This window comes from Vicugna pacos, chromosome 19 (genome assembly GCF_048564905.1).
Source record: "Vicugna pacos chromosome 19, VicPac4, whole genome shotgun sequence".
In the NCBI taxonomy this organism is placed as follows: domain Eukaryota; kingdom Metazoa; phylum Chordata; class Mammalia; order Artiodactyla; family Camelidae; genus Vicugna; species Vicugna pacos.
This window is the reverse complement of record NC_133005.1, coordinates 13,450,127-13,460,460: the sequence shown is the minus strand read 5'-3', so window position 1 is coordinate 13,460,460 and position 10,334 is coordinate 13,450,127. Positions and strand designations below refer to the sequence as shown.

Sequence of the window (10,334 nt, the reverse complement as noted above, 5' to 3'; positions counted from 1 at the left end):
TTCCTCTGTCCCATGATTGTTTTCCTTCTTTCTATTTGCTCTCACAAGCTCAGTCTCTCTGTCTCTCTCTCTTTCACTTCTAACTTTCTCTCATGCTCTGGTTTCATTTGATTTCCAACTACTGCCCCTCCCCCTCGCCAATCCCCAGATGAGTGAACTTGATTTCTGTGTATCAGTTCCAAATTCCCAGGAAAGATGCTCTGTCTCCCTCTGGATCTGTTGTCCAACCCACCAGTTGTGGCCAGAGGAGCGAGTCCTTCTGGGACCAGCAGAGGGTCTCTGCCCAGCCCCCCAGCCACCACTGTGGGAGCACATAGCTCTCTGAGGAGGAGGTACTGGCTGTGACCTTGTGTCAGTCAGTATGAATTTATGTCTCCTCTTGCCCCACCTTCATCCTCCTAAACAAAGATGAAAATTAAACACTCCTGGGATTTGTGTCATGTAACACTCAGGGTGGGGGCTAAGGGGGCTGGAATCTCTGCTGCATTTAAGGGGCTACAGTGAACCCCCAAAAAGTGTCTGCAAAGGGAACACCACTGGCCCCACCCGGCACTTAGGGTGCTGAGTCTGCATGATGTTGAGCCAGGCTTCTGACCACAGCTCAGGGGTCTGTTCTGACCAGTTAGCCTTTGAAACCAACCAGCTTTGGATTCCTCAATCCCTCCCTGAGGTTTTACCTGAACCACCAGCTTCTGTATCTCTGAAGACAGATGATGAGGACCCTTCACGTAAGCCATTGGCACAGCCCTGTGCAGGCCTTTGTGCTGCACGGTCTGCCTGGCAAGCTGACCGAGGTTGGTATCTTACTGATGTTAGAAATAGTCTGGTTTCCCGATGCACTGTTTCACTGAACAAGCAACAGAAGCCACTTCTCCCTGATAAAAGCAAAAAAGGGACTTAATGAAAAGATACTGGGAGGGTGTGTGGAGTGGCCAGGACCGGAGCCAACCCAGGAGCTGTAGGTGTTAGGGAGCCCCAGGCACCAGGCCGGGCGGGGTTCTACTGGGTGCCCTGCCACCCCAGGAGGGACACCCCTCCACCCGACCCTCCACCTCATTCACTGCAGGTTCATGTCCTGGCAGGGCCAGGTCACACTGAAGCCACCAGCACACACCTCAATGGGGGAGTTGACTCCGTTTCAGCTGAGGGCGTGCCTGGTTTGGGGAGATGCCCAGTTAGAAGAAGGTGGCTCTCCTACTGTTCCGAGTTAAGGTGAAAGTCAGTGCCCATCACTCAGGAGAGCCAGACTGGACGGACCTCATTGTGGTGACTAGGCCGTCTGAGTTCACTTATTACTTTCTATGTTTGAAGGCCCTGGAGGGAGAAAAAGTGAAGGTTCTAGTACTTATTTTGTGTTTCCCATGTACCACGTGCAGTAAGCAAGCCACTTCAGACAAGGCCCAGAACAACCACGTTAATAGGCCATGGAGCAAGTCGTGCAGTCAGGCCTCTGTGGTCCCAAAACCCGTGTCCCCATCAGCTCCGTAGTTACCAGTGGAAACTGAGGGGATTTATGGGACTGTATGCTCCTGTTGGGGCTGGGATGTGTGTGTTTAAATCCGCATCTTCAACAACTCCGCTAGAACCACAGCCACTGATTGCACGGAGGCAAAGGAGGGGAGGCTTCCAGCCTCTGGTCCAGCTCATGTGGAGCTCATAATTTGCTCCTTCTGTCCTGAAAAGAACACCAGTGCTGAGGGAGCTGCAAACCTACTGCTCTTTTTAGATCCCAGAAAACTGAGGGGCAAAGTTGGTCCCAACCCAGAGAGGCAGCCGGGCAGGCATGGAGAGTCACAGCCCCCAGGGCAGAACCCGCTTTTGTAAGAACCCTGGGGGCAGGCAGATTTTACAGGTCCCTGAGGCCAGCAGGAGGCTCAGCGTGGGGAAGTCTGAGTGTGACAACTCCAGGGGGCCGGTCAGAGGGGCCCCCTGCTCTTTTTCATGCATTTTACCTCCAGGACCATGTCCTGTTCTCAGAATGAAGGTCAGAGAAAAACTCCACATGCTTCCTGCCTGGTAAGGAGAAAATAACTCTATTGAAATACACCCAGAACATTCTGTTTCATTGGGGGAAGTTGTTTTTGGTTTGTTTGTTTTTTTAGTGAGAAATTATTTTACCAGAGCCTAACCATCCTGGGGGAAGGGAAATCCCTCTGTCTCATCCAAATTGGGCTGGGGGAAAGAGACACAGTTGTGGAGGTCACAGGTCAGGGCATAGGCTCAATGAGAACTAATCACAGAACTACAGATGTCCTGCTCTGTTCTACTCCCTCAACACCTTACCTCTATGACAGTAGGGCCTCTGTGTAATAACAGGAATAAAACTAAAAGAAGTAAATGTCTCAGGAGTGTCTTGGGAAAACCCAAAGACAGCGGGGAGATGAAAACAAGGACACAAAGGCGGCTTTAGCCTCTCACACCAATAGCTGTAGCAAACTACACACAGCCCAGCCCCAGTAGATAAACAGAAAACCTCACAGAAGAAACTATTTATTTTGGTTCTCTTACACAGTGCATTCCATGGTGCATCCTTGCCTAGAATTGAGTGGAAGCAAGTCCATCTCAGAAGGGGCATAACTGAAGAGGGATGGCTTTCCAGACTCTGACGGGCAGAGAGAGCAGCAGCCTGGATGAGAGCACGGTGAGGGGTGGGTTAGGGGGTGGGCTGCCTTCTTCCCCAAGTAAGGAACCTTCCTGAGGCCAGCACAGTGGGAGGGAGGGCCGTGGGGGTGGAAGCAGCAAGATTTCTTCCTGAGAACTGATGGGATGCCTCCAAGGGACCATTCAGGTGCCCAAACTGGGCCTTGAGAGTGGGAGCCAGTCGGTCTGCCTCAGAGCCCAGGACTGAATTGGGCACACAGCAGGCAGGTCTTACTTGGCCAGATCCATTTCACTTCCCCAAGCCCTGTGTAAAACATGAAACCTGAACGGCCTGGTGAGCACAGCTCTGCCCTCAAGACCAGTTGCAATTTCTCTCTTCCCAGAAAACAGCATCTCTGAGCCCATCCTGGGTGACCTCACAGAGATCACCCTAGTGGCCCAGGCTAGTGACCGGGACATGTACCTTCCTGTAGCCAACCCCAAACGTCCACTGATGCATCATATACTGGCAAAGATGTGAGTTCCTGTGCATTGGTCTAACAGCAGAGACTGTGCCACAGGCTGAAGAGTTGGTGTGTGGGACATGCAGGGGTGCAGGAGTGTACGCAGTGCAAAGGTGTAAGTGGTGGCAGGGGTGCAGGGGCTGTGGAGGGTGCAGGCAGTTCAGGGGATGCAGGGGGTGCAGGTGTGCAGAGGTGCAGGGAGTGTAGGGGTGCAGGGAGGTGCTCAGGCACATGGCCAGGATCAGAAGGCAAGTGCACATCCTCGCAGTCAGCCTGACCCCGGGAGGCTAGTGCAATGGTTTGGGGCGGCGGGGGCGGCGGAGGCGGTGTCACGTGGGAGGCTGCCCGGGCAAGCCGGTCGATTTCTTCTCTTCCCTGCAGCCTGGCCTGGGGGTGCCTTGGCTGCCAGAGATTCGCCAGATGTTGGACTCCAGGTAAGCTTGCTCCTTGGAGGTGGGGCGGTTAGGTCAGCGGGCGGTGGCATAGGCAGGGGGGCAGAGCAAGGCTGCCCCTGGTGAACTGGTGGAATAGCTGCCTTCTCCTGGCTGCCGGGCCTGGGAGCGGCCTCTGCTGCTCCAGGTCGCCAGACGCACCTGTCCCACTCAGCTTGCTGAGTGGGGAGTGGGGGCAGTGCCATTAAGGTGCGGGTCCCATGGGGGAAGGGTGGCTGCCACATGGAAGCCGGTCAGTTCGTTCCGCTCTCCCCCGTGGTGGAGCCAGGGGCGGCTTCTGCTGCTCTATAGAGGCGAGACGTAGGTCTCCAGGTGAGCTTGTTCCTGGGAGGCGGCAGCGGCGCCAGGGGGAGGGGGGCCGTTCCAGGGAGCTGCTCCATTTCTTCTCTCCCCCTTGGTCTGGCCTGGGGGCGACCTCTGCCGCTGGAGATTTGCCTGAGGTCCGACTCCATGTGAGCTTGCTCCTGGGAGATGGGTACAGTGCAGTCAGGGGCTGGTAAGGTGGTGGCTGCAGGGATAGGGAGGCTGCTTCATGGGAGCTTGTGGATTAGCTCCCATGTCTGTGCCACATGGCCTGCAGGTGGCCTCTGCTGCATCAGGTCCTGGGACACCCCTGTTCCAATTTTCCTGCTGGGGGCGGGAGGCAGGGTAGTCAGTGTGCAGGGGTGGTGGGGGTCGGGGGCCTGCAGCTGGGAAGTGGGCCCATTTGCTCCCATCTTCCCGGTGGCTTGCCCTGGGGGCAGTCTCTGTTGCCCTGGGTTACGAGACACGTGTATCCTAGTCAGCCTGACCCCGGGAGGCAGGCGTGGTACATTGGGGGTAGTGACAGTAGCGGTAGGTTTTCTCATGGAGGCAGTCAATTTGCTCCCATTTCCCCCCATGGTTTGCCCTGGGGGCGGTCCCTGTTGTCCCAATTTTGTTAGACGTCCATCTCCAGGTCAGCCTGCTCCCTGGAGGAGGCCACTGTGTGGTCAGGGGGCAGGAGCATTGGTGTTATGGAAACAACAGGCCAGACAAGAAACAAGCACCACTCGGAGGGTTGGAGTACTCAGATTTATGATGCCGGCGGGCTCAGAGGGGCTTCTGCTCTGAAGCTCTGAGCACCTCCAAGATGTGCACATGAGGTTTTATAGGGTTAATTACAAGTATGGGGCTATTAGCCAATAAGGCTCAAACAACAAAAAACAAGGAATCAGTACACTGGAGCTTATCAATTTGGAACAGATCACGTTACTGACAATTGTTGAGCTGGGATTTACGAGTTAGATTGTTAGCCCAGTAAACTGACACTAAACTTCAGATTTACAAGTTAGCCCAGCAGAACTTAGATCAGTAAACCGACACTTATCACACTTGGATTTGTGACTTAGCTTGTTAGCCCAGCTGGGCTTTTCCTTCACAGTGGCTGCTGTGGGGGTAGGGAGCTGCCTTGAGGAGCTGGTGGATTGGCTTCCCTCTCCCCGATGGCCTGGTGTGGGAGTGGCCTTTCCTGCCCCAGATCACCAGACACACCTGTCCCATTGAGCCTGCTGGTGGAGGGGCACACTGGGAGGTGTCTTTGAGGTGCAGGGGTGGGGAAGACTTGGGTAGAGGACCTGCAGCATGGAGCCTTTCAATTTGCTCTCCTCTTCCCCACGGCCTATCCTGGCAGCGTCCTCTGCTGCCCAAGAAGAAGGATGCCCGTCTCCAGGTCAGCTTGCTCCTGGGAAGCGGGCGTGATTCGGTTGGGGGGTAGAGGCAGCTGCGACAGACTGCTGCCCCGCCTAATGGGGTCACTTCTTCTCCTTTCCCCTGACCTGGACTTGGGATGGCCTCTCCCACCCAAGATTCGCCTGACACCCCACACCAAGTCAGGTTGCTCCTGGGAGGTGGGCACGGTGAGATCAGGGGGTGGAGAGGAGAGAGGTCTTTCTCTGGTGAACTGGAGGATGAGCCCCCATCTCTCTGGAGGCCTGATGTGGGGGCAGCCTCTGCTTCCCCTCGTTCCCAGGTCACCCTTCTCAGGGTCATATTGCCCCGGGGGTGTGGTAGGGTGCGGGGGCGGCAGGGTGTTGGCGGAGGTATGGAGCCTGCTGCTGGGGAGCTAGTGGTTTAGCTCCCATCTCACCTGCAGCTTGTCCTGGGGCAGCCTCTGTTGCCCCAGGTAGCAAAGCACAGCTTCTCTGACAGCTTAGCCACCGGAGGTGGGCAGGATGTGCTGAGGGGGAGAAGGCAGCCGCCAAAGCAGCGACAGAGGGGCTGTCCCTGGCCAGCTGGTCAATTTGTTCCCATCTCAACCTTTGCTGCCCCAGTTTCGCAGGACACCATTTTCCAATTTATCCTACTGAGAGGTGGGTGCAGTACATGCAGCCCAAGGTCTGGGCTCTCCCCTGGGGAGGGGTACAACTCTCTTGTTCTCCTTTGTCTTTATTCTTCAGCGAAGTGGTTACTGGACCCAATTCTTAATTCTGAGAAATTGTAGCCTGTGTTATGGAAGAGCTGCTGCACAGTGAGTTTTCTGGGTGGGTTTCACATCAGCTGATGCCCCAGGCAGGCAGGAAAGCTATTACTCAGAGCTTCTTAGTCTGGAGTTGGGAGATGACCCCACCATCCTCACCATGCTTGTTAAAAATGTGTTTCTCCCCTCTTTTTCCTAGGTGATATTTTAGGACATTGGGTCACAGTTTGCTGGCACACTCATCCCTGTTCTCAAACATCTTTTAAACTTGGGTTAAGTGGTAAGTAGGGTAAGATGATTTACTGAAAGGTAAGAATATTTAAACTTGCATTAAAGCTACATTCTGTCAATCTTTCTCAAGTGATTTTTGTCTGATTCTAAATCCATGACCTAGTGAATGCTGTAGTCCTGTGTAAATCATTGATCTTCACATCACATTTGTTGAGTGGTCAACGAGGTTTGTTAATTAGATTATTCCTGAAAGGAAAAGCTCAGGCTTTTGAGAATTCCTTGTCTGATGTCACCCAGGCAGTCACAGTAGAAGACAGAGCTGATTTAAATTTCCCTCAGCTGCCTGAACTGCAAAGTTTCTGGGATTACTGATCCCTGAAATGCAGATGACTCTTGATGATAATGTGGGGGATGGTTTATATGATCAGATTCTTCCAGTCCTGTAAATGGGTTCTGTGGCCCCAGCCCCGGGAGAACTGGTCATAAGGGCCATATCGTGAGGGGTGGGATGGGAAGGCAAGGTGTAAGAGCTGGAATCACTGAGATTCCACACTCGCTAAACACAGACTCCAAAGCCTAATTGTTGTCAGGTTGTGTTCTGGATTTGAGAGTGTGTTCAGACATGATTCTTGCCCTTCAGGAGTCACTGCCTGGGTGGAAGTACCCTTTACATAAATCTGGGGAGGATGGCAATTAAGTAGATGGGCTGTTATTGTTCTCAGTGTGCCCAGGCTCGCTCTTCCAGGCACTTGTGGGACTAACGAGAGTTAGGTTATTCACTCATTCACTGATTTATTACCCTTGAATTGATCATTTGTCCCACAGTAAGTGAAACAAGGGATCAGGAACCTGAGTTTTGTCCCTTCTCCTATCACTGATTGTATCTGTCAGTCGGGCGCCCTGAGTATGCATTGTGAAATGGTGGTATTTCTTGCCCAATGGGGCTGCACTCTCAGCTCTGAGTATCACGGGAGACACGTGGGTAGGAAAGCACCCTGACACACATGGCACCTCCGCACCCCATGAGACAGCATTGTCGATGCTCAGATGACCCGATGTAGACCACAGTGCTAAACCTGAGCATGTTTAGTGATTTTGGTGGCTATGAAAATACAGACTACCGGTCCCTACATCTGGAGACACTGAGTGTGTGCACCCCAGAATTCTGTATTTTAAGAAGCACTTTAACTAATTCTGATTAAGGTGATCTGAGTGTCCCACTGATAAACACTGGTGTGCGATGCACCAATATTGAGGATTCTCAGGGAGTCTTTTCAGGATGGTCCAAGGGCCCTCACTTGAGACTTTGCCTTGGGTTTAATTGTATGTGTTCAGAAGTGATGTCTCTCACTTCCAGTGCTTGTCAGCATGATCTGTGCAGGGATTTGCACTCAGTAGATGGCAAAAACTATGATTCTTCAGGTCACCGAGCTAGAGTGTGAGCGATCTTTTATTTTGGTTTTCTTTATTGCAATGCAGAGTCTCCTGAAAAAAGATTCAGACTGAACAGCTTTGTGTCAGACTTTGGAAGACCGCTGGTGCCCAAGGTGTTCTCTGGCAGGGCAATGACAAATCTAGGTCCCTCTTTCACTGCTATGTCAATGAAGTGGACCACTTGGACAAGGCCAAATCTGATACCCCAACCATAGCCCATGACAGTGATATTCGACTCCAGGAAGCCATCAGATGCAGCATGTGGCCAGTGGAGGAGCCGAATAGGCTCATGAAATGTGCCATCCCCAACTTCATCAGCATGGACAAGAACTCTTCCTTTGGGGAAGATGATCTCCTGATTTTGGAACCACCGATTGTTCTAGAAAATAAGCCAGTTGCCCAGACCTCACTCAAAGACTTCAGTTGAGAAACGTGCTTTGTCAAGTATCTTTCTGAAGATGTGAAGTCTGTCTTTGTATGGCATGAAGTCCCCTTTCACAAAATTGTATGTGTTTGTGTCTGAGAGAGAGAAATGGAGACAGACAGAAAGAAGAAGAGACAGAAGACAGCCCCCTCAGAAGAGAGCTAGTTAAGGTGAGATTTTGTGCCTTTAAAAAACATTTGGGGTTTTGGGGGTACAAAGTATTTACACTGTCTCATTCTCCTCGTTGGAAGCCTTGGCCCCATACTCTTTGTCAGAGTCCTTGAACAGGGGTTGGGATGGTGCATTTTATCTGGCACTGGCACTTCCACGCTCTGCCTTTAGCACGTTGCTTTGCCTGTCAGGGCTATCATCCTTTTAACTGTAAGGTGAGGAGTCTGGAATAGATGATCCATCCTAGTTCTGCTGTTTTGCAAATTTCTGATTTCGTATTCAGATAAGGCTGGGATACACCCAGAACAGTATAAACCAGGCCCTACCTCCTGTCTCTTGCTGGGGCATCCCTCAGGTCTGTGCCTTCTACTCAACCCTTTACTGAGCCCAGGTTTTGTCAGAAGCCCAAATGCCTACCTGGATGGCAGGAAACTTGTCTCACGTGGTCACGGTGGCCGACATTTCTATTGGTTGTGCTGAAACAGCTCTTCTGAGATCCTACAGCCACCTTTGCTCAAACCTGAGGACAGCCCTACCATTCCTTTCCTAGGAGGAGGATCAATCCATGGTGCATTTTATGACAATCCTGTCCCCAGGAATGCACGGAAGGTTATCAGCTGAGTGAGGGGAGGTGCCTCTTTGTCCCTGTGTCCCTGTATCTCTGTCTGCTCACAGTGCCCTGACACCAGCTACTGGACAAGAAAAGTGCTATAAACCATGCTTTGTGTTTTGCAGATGTGTAAGTGATGGTCTTGTGGCTCGTGTGTGGGCTTTGAGCTGGGATGGTGAAGGGCTTATAAATACCTCATCAACATGTATTTGAGGTGGCCTGGTGCTACACAGACTTGATTCAAGAAGGCATCAAGCGTGCACACTGGTCTGGAAACAACTTGGTTTTGATCTGTCACACTGCATGCATGACTCACTGCTAAGCTCTGGGTAGTTTATTCATTTTAGATTTATTCACCCGGTGTCTTGCTTAAACTGAAAAATACATTTTTTCACCAGAATATTCTCTGATTCTTTGTTTTCACACATCCATTTTTTTAATTCCTTTAAAAATTATCCTGTGTTTGTAATGCCTCCTAATTTCTATCATCTTTAGGTTCCCAGTGGCCTGAGCCATGCACCAGATTTGATGTAGTAACTGTTCCACCAAAAGAAATCCCTTCACCATAATATCTTTTGAGGAAAGTATTATTCCTTAAGACTCTAACAGTAAATCATAGAACAAAGCATGGAAAATTTCTTGTAGTTAATACATGTTCATGCAAAAAGAAATATTTTCATTAAACAATGTTGATTTTAATAACTTTTACTAATGTGAATATTATTCTTCATAATTTAAGTAACCAAATAAAACCACAGTTATTTATTATGAAGATTGAAAATTATGTTCATGGTTTCTCAATTAGAAGTAGCTTTATTAGAAGACTGAAGGGTATTTTAAAGATGGAAAAATACCCGAAAAATACCCATGATGACACCATCATTTTTAGTAACTAAATATCAAGAACTGTGTGGAGTTAAGATTTAACCCCCTGCAAGCTGCCAAGTTAGCATGAGGTAGTTTGTGGATGCTTCCAGAAGACAGGAGACTCCCCCAGAATCAGAGACAAAGGACTTCCTGCCAGCACAGCACACAGCCTGTGGGTCATGTTCATGTTGGTTCCTGAGTTCCTTTCCTATTGCTGTTGTAACAAAGGACCACAGACTCAGTGGCTTAAAGCAATACACATTCATCGTCTCACTGTTCTAGGGTGCAGAAGTGCAAAGTCAATGTCAATGGGCTAAAACCAACGTGTGGCCAAGGCTACGTTCCACACCAAGGCTCTAGGGAGGGATTCATCTTCCCTTTCCCCGCTTGCAGAGGTGCTCACACTCCTTGGCCCAGGGCCCTGTGTCACTATGACTTCTGCTGCCACTTTACATCTCTGTCTCTAACTATATAGATATAAAGGAAGTGTCTTCTATATCTGGCATGGACCCTTTTTCCTAAATGGACATTGTATCCCTATTTATGTGCAGATTAAAACCCCTTCCCTCCAGGGTGCGGTGGTATCAGCTCGCAAGATTACCAC

General features: G+C 50.7%; 1 pseudogene; it reads left to right on the top strand.

Moving 5' to 3' along the window:
- The first annotated feature begins 2,587 nt into the window (after window positions 1–2,587).
- Window positions 2,588–8,085, top strand: LOC116279127 (melanocortin-2 receptor accessory protein 2-like; annotated as a pseudogene).
- The last annotated feature ends 2,249 nt before the right edge of the window (window positions 8,086–10,334 follow it).